This window comes from Hylobates moloch, unplaced genomic scaffold (assembly GCF_009828535.3).
Source record: "Hylobates moloch isolate HMO894 unplaced genomic scaffold, HMol_V3 SCAFFOLD_12, whole genome shotgun sequence".
Classification (NCBI taxonomy): Eukaryota; Metazoa; Chordata; class Mammalia; order Primates; family Hylobatidae; genus Hylobates; species Hylobates moloch.
Genome location: NW_026652287.1, coordinates 8,079,376 through 8,093,623, shown reverse-complemented (window position 1 = coordinate 8,093,623; position 14,248 = coordinate 8,079,376). Strand labels below are relative to the sequence as shown.

At 54.3% G+C, this 14,248-nt stretch overlaps 1 protein-coding gene across 18 annotated transcripts in view; it reads right to left on the bottom strand.

Moving 5' to 3' along the window:
• The window catches only part of NCOR2 (nuclear receptor corepressor 2), a 244,402-nt gene that overhangs the window by 194,459 nt on the left and 35,695 nt on the right, over positions 1 to 14,248 (bottom strand). The window lies entirely within an intron of this gene.

Here is a 14,248-nt window from a genome sequence, read left to right as displayed (position 1 = left end):
CTGGCGGGCTTCCAGCCGACACTCGGGAGCTGAAACACTGTGAGGCCTTTTTATAGCTCGGCTAGAAAAACCTCTTCACTCTTCGCTCGCTGGCAGGCGAAAGCGAGCTCCAGCCCCGCTTCTCCCCCTTTAACCCGCTTCCTCCCAGCCCGCACTGTCCAGCCTCGAGCCGCACCTGCACCTCCACCCTGAGCGTAGCTCTGGCGCCCTGGCTCGGGCCTGGCTCTGAACCCAGGCCTCGGCCCATCCCTCCCCGGTCCCCCGTCCTGAGGGCCAGATGGCCAGAGGGGCAGGCTCTCCCTTGCAAATATTTCCGTCCTTCTTTTAATCCTAGGAAAAGAAAGCGTGACCCCCTCACACTGGCATTCTGATCTGAGGTCACCTCGGTGACAGGCCTAGAAAAGAAGACATGGCCAAATAGTACACACACACACACACACAGGCCAACAACGATGGCTTGGTAGTCAGCCAGGAGTCTGAACCTTGGCTGCAATTAGCTGTGTGACTCAGAGACAAGTCTGAGCTTCTCTGGGTGTCAACTTTCCATCCGTAGAAGGGGCAGGCTGAGCTCTGCTTCTCCAAGTGCTCTGGAAAGCAGAGATGAGGCACCAGAGGAAGCTGCTGGAGCTCCCAGGAGGCAGAGGAGGCTCCGCCAGGGTCTCCAGAGTCACTTCCCTGCCCCTAGCAGCCAAGAGTTGGGCCTAAGAATGTGTCCCTGGACAGCAGCCCACGTGATGACAAGGGTCTGGGGGTGCAGACGCGAGGAAGGCACCCCTGGCGGGAGCATGGCAGATGTGAAGGTCTGGAGGCTGGACCACGTGCGGTGTGTTGTCAAGGCAAAGAGAAGGCTGGCGTGGCCAGGGTGCAGGGGCGAGGCGAGGAGAGTTTGGAGATGAGGTCTGGGAGCTAATAGGAGTGGAGGGGAAGTGGTCAGATGGACTCTGGGCCTGGCCTTCAGCCCCAAAGATAACATTGTCATCCTTTTTACTCTCAGGGGCATCTTGAGAGTAATAATATTAATAACAATAACAGTGGCCACACACACAGAGCCCAGCAGCTCGGACTGTGTGCCCAGCACTGTGCTAAGCGGGTCCCCTGGTTCACCAGCTGGCCTCACACCACAGCGGCAAAGGCAGGTATGCCCCTGAGCCACCGTATGCAGACAGAGCAGGAGGCTGGCCCAGAGAGGGTAGATGACTTGCCCAAGGTCAACAGCTAGTGGCTGAGCTGGGACTTGAACTGGGCAAGCCTGGCTTGTCTCCACCATCCACGTGGTAATTCAGCCACAAGGAGTCACAGAAGGGTTTTAGGACTAAGACCAGATTTGCCTGTGACAGGGGCCCGTGGCCACTGGACTGGCAGGGGGCCCAGACTGGCCACTAGGGGATAAGCATAGTGGCTGCGGAGGCCCCCGGAAGCCAGATGTCTCCTGTGAACAGCTGGGCCTCCAGCCTTCCCCAGGAAAAACCCCTGGGGGTTTTCCGTAGACCTGCCGCAAAGCCAAAGGTGGGATTCTGCTACTCTTAAGCCTTCTTTTGTAGGTAGGGAAACTGAGGCACAGAAGGCATGGGCATATTTTTAGCCCAAAGATCCAGCACCGTCTCCCCACCCAGACTGTCGCCGAGACCAGGCAGGACCATGACACTCAGGCCAAACTGGCCCCACGCAAACACCACCAGGAAGCGGTGCCTGAGAGCGGCCGAGTCAGGCCTCACCACCTCCTTCTGTTCATTTTTATTTGTTTTGGACACAGAACTGCATCCAGACCTTCACCAAAGGCTGGCCCTGGAGTCCACGGTAACTCCTCCCACCCCCTCAGAGCGACTGTGTGCTATGGGCAGGTTTGACACTGGGCATGTCTCTTCACGGCCACTCGTTCTGCTTCCTGTGTCTTCCCCGCCAGATACTGGGCAGCAAATCGTTTGTTGAATGACTTAATGAAGACCACAAATCATCAAACACCAGAAACAGCCACAGGCAGCAGCCCCCAGACAGAGCCTGTGGCCAAAACCAAGCTTGTATTGAGAATAAGCCAGCGTCTGGTTATCTGCTCAGTGAAAGAACTCCCTATCACGAAAGCCTCCGACGGCGACCACCCCTCCAGACTTTGAAAAAGCAACCCCTGGCCAAAATCTGCTGACAGTCCACTTCCTGGAGCCCGTCTGCTGAGCAGAGTTTTGACGGTGGGAAAGATCGGTGAAGACCCCCCAGAATATGATTCGCTGCAGGCCACAGGGGCCGGGACAGTGGGCCAAAGGGGGTCTGGAAAGGGGCAGGGGGACCTTAAGCTGAGTGGCCCCAGGCAAGGCCCCCAGCCTCTCGAGGCATCAGAAGGCTTGGCTGGCGAATGGGGGAGCTCCTGCCTGCTGCCTCTCTCGGGACCCAGGTCAACAGAAACTACATGTCCGGGGCCCAGGGGGGAGGTGGGGGCCAGAACTCTGAGGACCAGATCCAGACCCACAGCCGCAGCTACGGTTCAGCATCTGGCTCTAGCTAGAAGAGACCCCCATTCACTTCCTCCCCACACACTGCTGCTTCCTGGCCAGGCACAGATACAAGTGGAGCAGGGTGGGGGCAGGAGAAAGAGACAGCACCGTGAGCCAGACACGTCTGGCTATCTGCACCTCCTCAATCCCGGGCCCCAGGGCTCCGTGACCTGGGCAGCCTCAGTTTCCTCATCTGAAAAGCCACCTAGATATCAAATGGTTCTATTGATGTATGCCACACAATGGAATTCCGCCATATAAAGGAATGAAGGACTCACACCATTCAACACGGATCAACCTCAAACGCATTGTGCGGAGTGAAAGAAGCCAAAACCCACAGTGTATGATTCCGTCCAGGAGAAATACCCAAAATAGGTGAGTCCACAGAGGCAGAAGGCAGACTGGTGGCTGCCAGGGGCTGTGGGAGGCGGCAACGTGGAGTGACCCCACTGGTACAGGGTTCCTTTTGGGGTGATGAGGACATTTTTTGGATAGAGGGGGTGGGTGCACAACATTGTGATTGAACTAAAAACTCATGAACTGTTCGTGTTAAAATGGTAAATTATATGTGATGTGAATTTCACCTGCATTAAAAATAACTAGCCCAGGTGCAGTGGATCGCTTGAGGCCAGGAAGCCTGGCTATCGTGGCAAAACCCCATCTCTACTAAAAATACAAAATTCAGTCAGGTGTGGTGGCGCATACCCGTAATCCCAGCTACTCAGGAGGCTGAGGTAAGAGAATCGCTTGAACCAGGAGGCAGAGGCTGCAGTGAGCCAAGATCATGCCACTGCACTCCAGCCTGGGCGACAGAGCGAGGCTCCATCTCAATAAATAAATAAATAAATAAATAAATAAATAAATAAATAAATAAAAAGATCCTCACCCAGGCCTGGAGCGATCAGACATTCGAGAAGCATCTGCTGAGCCCCTACTGTATGTGCTGAGCACTGGAGATATGGCAGTGAACAAGACAAAATTACATTTTACATTTTAATTTTAAAATATATGAGCGATTAAAATAAAATTCACAACCGTATTCGTTTCCTGTGGCTGCTATAACAAATTATTACAAATTGGGTGGCTGAAACCAGCGACCTATCCTCTTACAGTTCTGGAGGCCAGAAATCCAAGCTCAAGGTGTCACCAGGGCCACAGGCCCTCCAAAGACTCTGCAGGGGGAGGCTTCTCTGTGTCTTCCAGTTCCCAGTGGCTCCTGGCGTTCCTTCCGTCTTCATGTGGACTTTTCCACTGTGTGTCTTCTCTTAGAACACTTGTCATTGGATTTAGGGCCCATCCTATTCCAGGATGATCTCATCTTGAGACCCTTACCTTAGTGACATCTGCGAAGACCTGTGGTCCAAATAAGGCCAAGGTCATATTCGTGGTTTCCAAGTGTACCTATGTTTCATGGGCCACGACTCAACCCACTACCAAAGCCAAGACCTCAAAGTGGCAGCAATCGCATGCCCGGAAACACCTTTGGTGCCCCTCTCCTTTCCCGCTAGTTCCAGAAAACTGGCTGGAAGCTGCAGAGGAGAGCTCCCGGGATCACTGGGATGGCCCCAGGGCCCCCCTACAGCCGACAGAGCTGGCAACAGACCTGATAGGTCCCACAGCCACCCTCTCCTGGCCTGAACCTGCTAAAAACTGGCCCCAAGGAACCCAAGTCCCCTTCCCTGTGGCAGGCATCCATGAGCCAGCCACTCGTGGGCAGCTTGAGGAACGGGGCCTGCCTCCTGGATGGGGAGGCCAGACACAGGCCATCACCTCTGCCCCCAAATAAAGACACTCCCCAGACCAAAATGCATCCTACTTCCCCATCCAGGCCCGGGATTCTTCTCCACAAAAGCATCAAAATTAAGCCCTGACCACATTGGCTAAGGGAAGCCAACGGTACTCCAGGGCTGTTTTTCTGCATGTTGTTTTTATTTTTAAAAGGGGCCGCCCCCACCCACAGCAGCTGTGAGCTGGCAGCTGGCAGAGTTAATTGCTCACTCAAGACTCACTTCCAACTGCAGCACCATCCGGCACGCCAGGATACCACGGGCACCCAGCAACTGGCAAGGACGGCTGGGGGCAGGGGGCAGGTGGCTGCCTGTTCTGGGGCTCCTGGGAACCCACACCCCAGTGGCAGGGGCAGGGGCAGAGGAAAGAGGAGTGCCTGCCCAGGAATGCTCCAGGCCAGCCGGCTGGATCCCAGGGACCTAACCCAGGAAGGACACATCACGCCGGCCAGCATCACCCAAGCGCTCAGCGTGCCAGGGTCAGCAGGCCTCATGGGGCCTCCACTGTGCCTTACAACCGGCGTGTCCAGTCTTTTGGCTTCACTGGGCCACACTAAAAGAACTGTCTCGGATCACACATAACACTAACAGTAACAATAGCTGATGAACTAAAAAAAAAAAAAAAAAAATCGAAAAACAATCTGTTTGAAGAAAGTTTACAAATTTGTTTTGGGCTGCATTTAAAACCGTCTTGAGCCGCAGGTTGGACGGGCTTGCCTTACAACAATCCTGTGGGGTGCTGTTATACCCATTCCACTAATACATACTGGGAAACTGAGGCAGAGAGCAGTGAAGTGACTTGCCCAAGGGGACGGGGCTAGAAGTGGCAATGTTGGTATTTGAACCCAGCAAGTGTGAAACCCGAGTCTGCGACACTAACCACTAGACTATACTGTCTCCAAGAACGTCAGGCCCCACTGGAGACATGGTATTGTTCTCTGAGGAACTGCTGTGGCCGTGGGCCTTGACTTTCAGAAATGGCATCTCCAATGGTGTCAGACGTGACTTCCCAAGACTTGAGACCTTCAGAACAGCCCATGGGACATTCTACCCAGATCACAGTGGGGACAAGATACTTTAAAAGTCACTGCTAAGAAGAGGCTATAAAATGGTGACAGCCAGTTGTGGCCATGAAGAAAACTTGTTATGGCCCATTCAATGTTTTTTAAAAACTGGGCCATTCCTTATAAAATCCAGATTTCCAGCTTCTCTTGGAAAGCCATCAAAATACCCAGCATGCCCGTTAGCCACAATCCCCACCCCTCCCTTCTGACCTGCACTGACTCACTCACTCCTTTCCTCCCTGTGTCTGAGTTTGGGACATCCCCTTATCCCTACTTTGGCCACCTCCTCTTGCTGTTGCAAACAGTGGAACGAATGTTGAGGACCTCACTCAAACAAGAGAAAGGAGTGTCCCTCCTGGGATGCCAGGTGACTCTCCTTCTCCTTGGCTGGCTGGGTTGGGCTGGGCTGGTGGCATGTCCTGTCTGAGAACAAGGCCCGCATAGAAGGAGGCACAGCTGAGGCAAAGCCAGCTCCCAGAGGCATTGTTTGAGCACCTAGATCCAGCCGTGCCTGAACATGTCCTACCCTGGCCACTCTGAGGACCCATCAACTCCCCGTCATAGCCTAACTCGGCTCGAGTGTGTCTCTGCCACAACTCAGGAGCCCTAACTAACTGCCCCTAACTAATCACCCCCAGGTCTCCCCTTGAATGACTCGTCCCTGGACGCCTGGCCTGATGGAAGACTAACTCAGCTCTTGCTTCACCCGCGTGAATGCCTGAACCTCGTCCTCACAACCCTCACCACCCGCGATAGCACTTGCTTGTTTAACTGACACTCCCCCTCTGAATACTAAACTCAAAGGCACAGGCAATGTCCAACTTCTCCACCATTCTCATCCCAGTGACCTATATGAGTCCAGAACACGCCACGTGCCCAATACATGTAAATTAAAACCATGTAAATACATGTAAATTAACTATGGAGCAAAAGAACAAAAGAGAAAGGCAAAAGTCATTAAATTTGACTCCTGCCTTAAATGTGAAAAACAGCCCAGCCCTGGAGGTCTGCAGAACAGTCTCAGATCCAGGGAAGCCCTCCTGGGGCCCCCCTGCTCTGCTCCAGCGATTACAGAGTGGGAAACTGAGGCACAGAGCCCCAGTCAGCATGCCTGAAACATGGTGGCCGGAGGGCCTTCGCACCTGCTGTTCCCTCATCCCCCTTCCTTTCACATAGCGGGTGCCTCCTTATTGTCCAGGGCCCAGCTCAGATGCCACCTCCTCAGAAGCTACCCTGGAATTCTTACCTAAAACGAGTCCCCCGAAACTGAAGTCATCCCTATCTCCCCACCCTGTATTATTTCACAGGCGGCATTTTCTTGCCTTGCAAAATCGTGTTTGTTTTTCTGGCACTGCCCATCTCCCCATCAGCCTGTGTGATCCATAAGGCAAAGCCGCGCATCTTGTTTGCTGTGTTTGCCATCCCCTCGACCAGGAGGAGGCCATGGGGACACCAATCTGGCTGCAGGGAAGCAGGAAGCAGATGTCCCACGTCCTGACCATCCCACACTGCCCAGAGCAGCTGCTGCGTGCCTGAGGGCCCTACGTGGCACATGGAGGCTGTCCCACAGCTGGCATGGCCCTGCCAAGAGATCTAGTCTGGCTGCAGCAGTGACCAGCGTACCCACGGGGCAGAGGGAGGGCTGCAGGTGGCACCTGCACAATCCACACGATGAAAAGCAGCTGCTGTGGAATCAGGCGTTCTGGGTTCACATCCTAGCTCTGCCAACTGGGCGACCTTGGGCAAGTCCCTTAACCTCTCTCTGCCCTCAACCCCCTTAACTAGAAAACAGGGCTGATCATAATAGCACCTACCTTCTAAGGCTGCTGCAAAGAGTACATGCGTGTATGTATGGGGTGCACGTTGGAAATTGTAGTTAATGTTAATGATAATACTGGCAACTCACACACAGCACTGAGGCAAGAAAAGGATCAGGAAATGTTAGCTTTTATGGTAAATATGGTATTTGCTCTGTGCCAGGTCCTGTTTGAAGCATGTACACACATAGTCCCTCCAAGATGGGCTTATTATTACTCAATGTGAGTGTTCCAGCTCCTCCAGGCAGCCTCCTTGGATTGCTCCAACCCCCAGGAACACCATGGACACGCACAATTCTTCATATGGGTCTGTCCTCAACTCCTCTCTCCACCCCAGGTTACAGTGAGGGGCAGGGAGAGCCCCAAACCCCACAAGCCTGAAGTCAGCACCAGGGGAATGTGCGAACCCCCACTCCCATCCAAGCCACGGCCCAGAAACGCAGGCCCTGTCTGGCTGCACAAGTACACCCTGGAAAGTAAAGGGTGTTCCCTCCCTGGGCGCCCGGTAGAGGCCCAGACGTCCCAAGGGTTCAGGCCCCACTGCCTCGTACAGGACCTGGAGTCTGGAGATACAGAGGCACCATGGAGGGAACAGGTGTGGGCTGTGGCTGGGCACCCTGGAGCTGCGTGGACAGCGAACGAGGACAAGACTGCCCCCAGCCACCCCCATTCTCTGTCCATGCCCGGCACATGCTCAGGTCCTGAGGAGCAACCACGAGGTGGGGCAGCTGGTCTCCTCTCCCCCGCAGACAAACAGGACGCTAACCAGTCAGCCACCGCAAAGACCCCAGCAAAGCCAGCCTGGGGTGCACACAGCTCCCTGCGCTTCTCAGAGAGGACAGGCAGCCCCTTCCACGTCAGGGACATGAGATGGCCCCCGTTCCCCAAACCAAACAGTAAGAAGCAACTAGAATCGCAGCTTCACCACTTCCCAGCTGTGCGGTCTCACTCATGCCCCTCCACCTCCCTGAGCCTCAGTTTCTCCATCTGTACAGTGGGTCTAGGGACCATTATCACAGGCAGGACAGAGAGTCCCCCAAGAGCCAGCCAATCAGGGCCACTGAAAGAGAAAGAGAAGATCTGGAAAGAAGCTATTCAAATTTCAGTAAATGGGCTTGCTTTGTCATTAGTGAAACACGATTTTATTTTACGGTTCAGAACGGCATCTGTTTACGGCAGTCATGGAAGGGATGACAAGATCTTTTCGGCAGTGAAACCTCAGGAGGCCTTGGGCCATCCTGATTCAGCAAATCCCTCAACAGGCCGCACTGAAGGGTAGATGACAAACATGGCACCCCGCACAGACGCGGCCACAGCACACATAGCACGCCCTGTAGGGTGAGATGGGAAGGACGCAGGCCGGGGCAGACGACTTGAGTGCAAAGTTCACTGGCTGTGTGACCTTGGGCAAGATGCGGAACCTCTCTGTGCCTCAGTTTCCTCATATGTAAAGAGGGGATGATGATAATCCCTACTTTACAAGAGCTTTTAGGTGATGAAATAATTTTTCATTTTTTTATTTTTGTTTTGAGGTGGAGTCTTGCTCTGTTGCCCAGGCTGGAGTGCAGTGGTGTGATCTCAGCTCACTGCAGTCTCTGCCTCCTGGGTTCAAACAATTCTCCTGCCTCAGCCTCCCCAGTAGTTGGGATTACAGGCGCCCGCCACCAGGCCTGGCTAATTCTTCTGTTTTTATTAGAGATGGGGTTTCACCATGTTGGCCAGGCTGGTCTCGAACTCCTGACCTCAGATGATCCGCCTGCCTTGGCCTTCCAAAGTGCTGGGATTACAGACGTGAGCCACTGTGCCCAGTCAATTAAATAAATTATAACATGTAAAGTGTGACACAAGGACGATCACAAACCCTGTTAGGACTGCTGCTGTCACTGCCATGGGGTGCTCCCACTTCGAAGCTCCAGTAGGTTTATAAACCCAACCGCGGCATAAAGACGGGTCCACCTGGATCCCTGGGACTTTGCACTCAGGTCGTCTGCCCCGGTCTGCGTCCTTCCCGCCTCACCCTCCAGGGTGTGCTGTGTATGCTGTGGCCGCATCTGTGCAGGGCACCGTGTTTGTCATCCACCCTTCGGTGCAGCCTGTTGCGGGATTTGCTGAATCAGGATGGCCCGAGGCCTCCTGAGGTTTCACTGCCGAAAAGACCTCGTCATCCCTTCCACGACTGCCATAAACAGGCAGACTGGGTAAACAACCCTTCAGGGACCCCCCCACCGCCTCCACCACCAAGGCTCTCTCGAAGCCCCTACAGCAGCGCCTCCCCGCCTCCTCCCTCCAGCTGGGGTGGGGATGACTATGAGACGGAAGGAGACACATGTCAGAGCTGAAGATTAAAAACAAGTACAATGATCGGGCAGGCATCCATCCACAATGATGAATCTGATGTAATTAGGCACCCCGCTAACTTCATTACTTATTTATTTACGGGGTTGCTTATTTAATTTACGGGCCTCCTTCGCCGAAAAGTCATCTTAGCTGACACCCCTCAGGCACGGAAAAAGGAGAAGGAGGCCCCCTCTTTCATCCCAGCCCATTCCTGGGCTTCCATATGTCACGCTCCTCCCTTGCCCCAAAACAGCTCCCCGGAAGGCAGGTGTGGTTTTGCCCAAGACAACAGGATTGAGCAAGGAGGACCCTTGGCAGAGCCAACGCCTGACATTCACTCAACAGTGCTCAGTGCCAGAGGACAGTGCTTGACCCGGAAGGCACCGCGTCTCCTCCACACCCTCATCTCGCCAGCAGAGGAAACCCTAGGGAAAAGAAAGGTGGTCCCGGCTCCAACCAGCCACCAATTCCTGGCATGACCCTCTGGACTGGCAAACACATCACTGCAACAAACGGGGCTGGCGCCTCCTAGCCTGAAGGAGGAGAAAGGGCACACAACTCAAGAGTCCCGAGTTTCATTTCTTATCGGGATGGAAGTCGCCTGACCTGTCAGAGCCTCAGTGTCCTCATCTGTAAGATGAGTGTTAAGAACAACACCGCCGGGAGTGGTGGCTCATGCCTGTAATCCCAACACTTTGGGAGGCTGAGGCGGGCAGATCACCTAAGGTCGGGAGTTCGAGACCAGCCTGGCCAACACAGAGAAACCCCGTCTCTACTAAAAATACAAAATTAGCCAGGCATGGTGGCGCATGCCTATAATCCCAGCTTCTAGGGAGGCTGAGGCAGGAGAATTGCTTGAACCCGGGAGGCAGAGGTTGTGGTGAGCCAAGATCACGCCATCGCACTCCAGCTTGCGCAACGAGCGAAAATCCAACTCAAAAAAAAAACAACACTCACTAATCCTAGCACTTTGGGAAGCCAAGGCAAGTGGATGACCTGAGGTCAGGAGTTCAATTACAGCCTGGCCAACATGGCGAAACCCCGTCTCTACTAAAAAAAATACAAAAAGTAGCCAGACATGGTGGCGCATGCCTGTAATCCCAGCTACTCGGGAGGCTGAGGCAGGAGAATCCCTTGAACCCAGGAGGCGGAGGTTGCAATGAGCCGAGATCATGCCACGGCACTCCAGCCTGAGCGACAGAGCAAGACTCTGTCTCTAAAAAAAAAAAAAAAACAACACTCACAGCTAACTAACCCCAAAAAACCCAACTGGTGCTCTGGTGCTATCCGACACTGCACTGTGGTCTCAACCACTGCAGTCAGACGAGAAGCAGCCAGTCAGCAGCATAAAGACTAGAAAGGAAAAGACAGAGCTAGCGTTGGCAGACATGAGATTATCTCCCACCATCCGGGAGACTCCCACCAGCTGGCCAAACACGTAAAATCAAAACACAGAACCACAGCTTTGCCCAAAAGACAGCAAAAGCTGAAAATGTAATCGCAAGTGCACTAGGGTCTCCTGGAACGGCTAACATTAAAAGATTGACAGTAGCAAGTGCTGACAAGGATGTGGAGCAACTGGAACTCTCATCCACTGCAGGTGGGCATGCAAAATGGGACAGCCACTTTGGAAAACAGCTGGTGGTTTCTTATAAACTACAATAACACATTTACCATGTGACCTAGCAACCCAACACCTAGATATTCACACAAGAGAAAAGAAAACATGTTCACACAAAGACTTACACAAGAATGTTCAGAGCAGCTTTATTCCCAATAGCCAAGAACTGGAAACTTTGATGTCCATAAACTGATGAATGGATAAACTGTAATATATCCACACAATGAAATATTACTTAGCCATGAGAAAGAATGAATTGATACATGAGCAACATGGGTTATGCAGAGTGAAAGAAGCCAGACACAAAGAAGTATATACCTGATGATAATTTTATCATAAAATTCTAGAAGAGTTAAAAGCTTCTATAACAGCAGATCAGTGGGTACCTCTAGTCGGGGGCGGGGGGTGGAGGTGGGTGCTAGGGATTTAGTGCCAAGGGACTGGTGGGGATTTGTGGGGGACAGAAACACTTTATTTAGATTGTGGAGGTGATGCAAATGTTTACATTTGTCAAAATGCATACAATTGAACCCTTAAAATGGGTGCATCATTATAGGTTAATTACATCTCAATGAAGATGATCTTAAGTGTAACAGGGAGAGAGATGCACATATTAACACAACTCACTCCATTCCCAGTGCCCAGGGACTATTTCCTCACTTCTAAATCAGTCTGCTGGTTCCTAAATTGTCCCTCAAGTTTCCCAAAGTCCCCTGATGTATGAGTATTGGATTGTTTGGGTCTGGGTTGAACCCCAGCTTTGTCCTATGCTAGCTAGGTCCTTTAGGGCACTGTGCCCCTTAGGGCAAATCACTTTGCCTCTCTGCCCCTCAGTTTCCCCCTCTACAAAAGCAAGGTGAGAAATACCACACTCCTCAGAAAACTGCAAAGTAAAATGAACCAAAGTGAACATACCAGCTGCAGGCCCCAGCATACACCAGGGGCTTCATTATTGCTGCTGCCAAGTGATAAATGGTCAAGCCCCAGGCCCAGTGTGGACAGAGCTGGCCAGGATTCTTGTAACCCTGACAAACACAACACACTTCCCCACCCCACCAGACAAGGCTCTGGGCTCAGATAGCTGCCCCCAGGCCCGAGGACTCAGGCCAGGGCATTTAACTGATGCCTGCTGTCCAGACAGGACACCGTTCCTGGGCTCTGCTCAACCCGCCCCTCCCAGGGAAGCAGGGACAAAAGGATGGGACCCTGTGGGGATGGCTGGCCCTGAGGACAACACGGGCACATGAGAGGTCATTTCAGCAGAAGGACGTCTGGGAGGCATCCACCAACTCACGCTGAACAAGAGCCCAGCCAGAGCCCACCCGTTTATGAAAGAAAATGATAATAATAATAATAGAAGGACAGGACAGGAAGGCGGCTGCAGGGATGGGGGCTCTGCACCAGCTCCCACGGGCCTGTCCAGGGCTCCTGCTCCCCTCTGAGTGATGGCAGGGCAGGCGCCTGGAGCCAATGGCAGGGGGGGCATCCCCCGGGCCCGATTAGCGGGCGGCCGCAGGCAGACACGCTCAACTGTCAGCCTCCTCCTCTCAGCCCGCCATCACAGGCACCATTAATTGCTGTCATTTGAGGGTGGCCTGTGGGGAGAAGGAGGGAGGAGGAGAAGGAGGGGTAGGGAGCAGAAAGGAAGGGGGAGGGGAGGAAGGGATTGCAGGCAGCCCCTGCCCAGGGCTGAGCATCCAGGCTGGGAAGGAGAGAGAGGGAAGGGTGGTAGCACAGACAGGGAAGGGCAGGGGGACCTCCATTGTTCTCCTCCCCACCCAAGCAGGGCCCAGGGCCCCATCCAACTGGGGATAAGGCCGGTCCTCCCAGAGCCCCCGAGAGGCGAGATCCCACTGGGCCAGGGCCCTAAAACCTCCCCCTACACACCTTCGGTGTCCCTGATCACCCGCCCAGGGTACCCCGAGACCCCAGCCCCCACCCACACCTGACCACTCACCCCAATGTATAGACGATCCCAGACACCCACCTCCCCACCCCACTCCCAGCTGAAGAATCCACTCACAGAGTTTCGAGTCATGGGCAACCCACTTTTGGGGCCAGGGGCTCCCATAGCCCCCTTCTAAGGTCCTAGGTCTGCAGGAAAGAGTGTACCGCTGGGAGCCTGGGGCCAAGACCTCCCTCTGCTGCTGCACCCTGGGGATGCCGCATCGCCTCCCTGTACCTCAGTTTCCTCATCTGGAGAATGGGGATAAGGAGGGTGCCCACCTTCAGGGTCGCTCTGAGATTTAAGGAGGTAATTCCACAAAGTGCTTAACCGGGGCTGACACACGTGCACGCCCTTGTCTCCCCCTTCCCCCCTTCTACCACCACGGTTCTTCCTCAGAAAAGGCTGCACCCCCCACCCACCCTCTCCAGCATGGAGGGTCCCAGAGGGGCCCCACAGAGCTGCCAAGTGGGTGTGGTGGGGCAGGGCATCCGGGCAGCGTCTGTCCTCTGTGAGGGGAGTGCAGAGCATCTGCCTGCCTCAATGTGCCCGCATGGCCCCACTCCCACTCGCCCCTGCTGGCCCCCAGATGGGCCTTGCCTTCGGGATGAGGAGCCACTTGGGTCCTGCAAGGGGGCTCCTGGGAGCATCAGGTTCCCTCAGCAGGGGAGAAGGAGGCCCCACTCCACTGTCTGTCTGCCTTCCCAGTCTCCCTCAGATGTGATGGATCGCCCCGGCGGAGGAAGCTAAGTGCTTGCAGACAAAAAGCCCTTTTATCGTCCTCGGGTGGGCCACTGGCATGACAAGCAGATAACTCAGCCACAGGAGGAAGGCTCCCCATTAGGCCGGAGACGGAGACGCCGATGGACGGGGGACAGACAGGCAGAGGAGGAGGAGGCTGGGAAAAACAGCCCAGGCCAGGCCGCTTTCCTTCCAACTTCAAAGCCCCATGAGCCTAGGCAGAAAGCCCTGCTGAGTTCATTGCTTTGTGGGGGGACCGCCACCATCCCACTCCTCCTTCCCCCCTCCAAATCCCACTCCTTTCCCCCCTCCCCAAATCCCACTCCTCCTTCCCCGCCTCCAAATCCCACTCCTCCTTCCCCTCCCTCCAAATCCCATTCCTCCTTCCCCCACCTCCAAATCCCACTCCTCCTTCCCCTCCCTCCAAATCCCACTCCTCCTTCCCCCCCC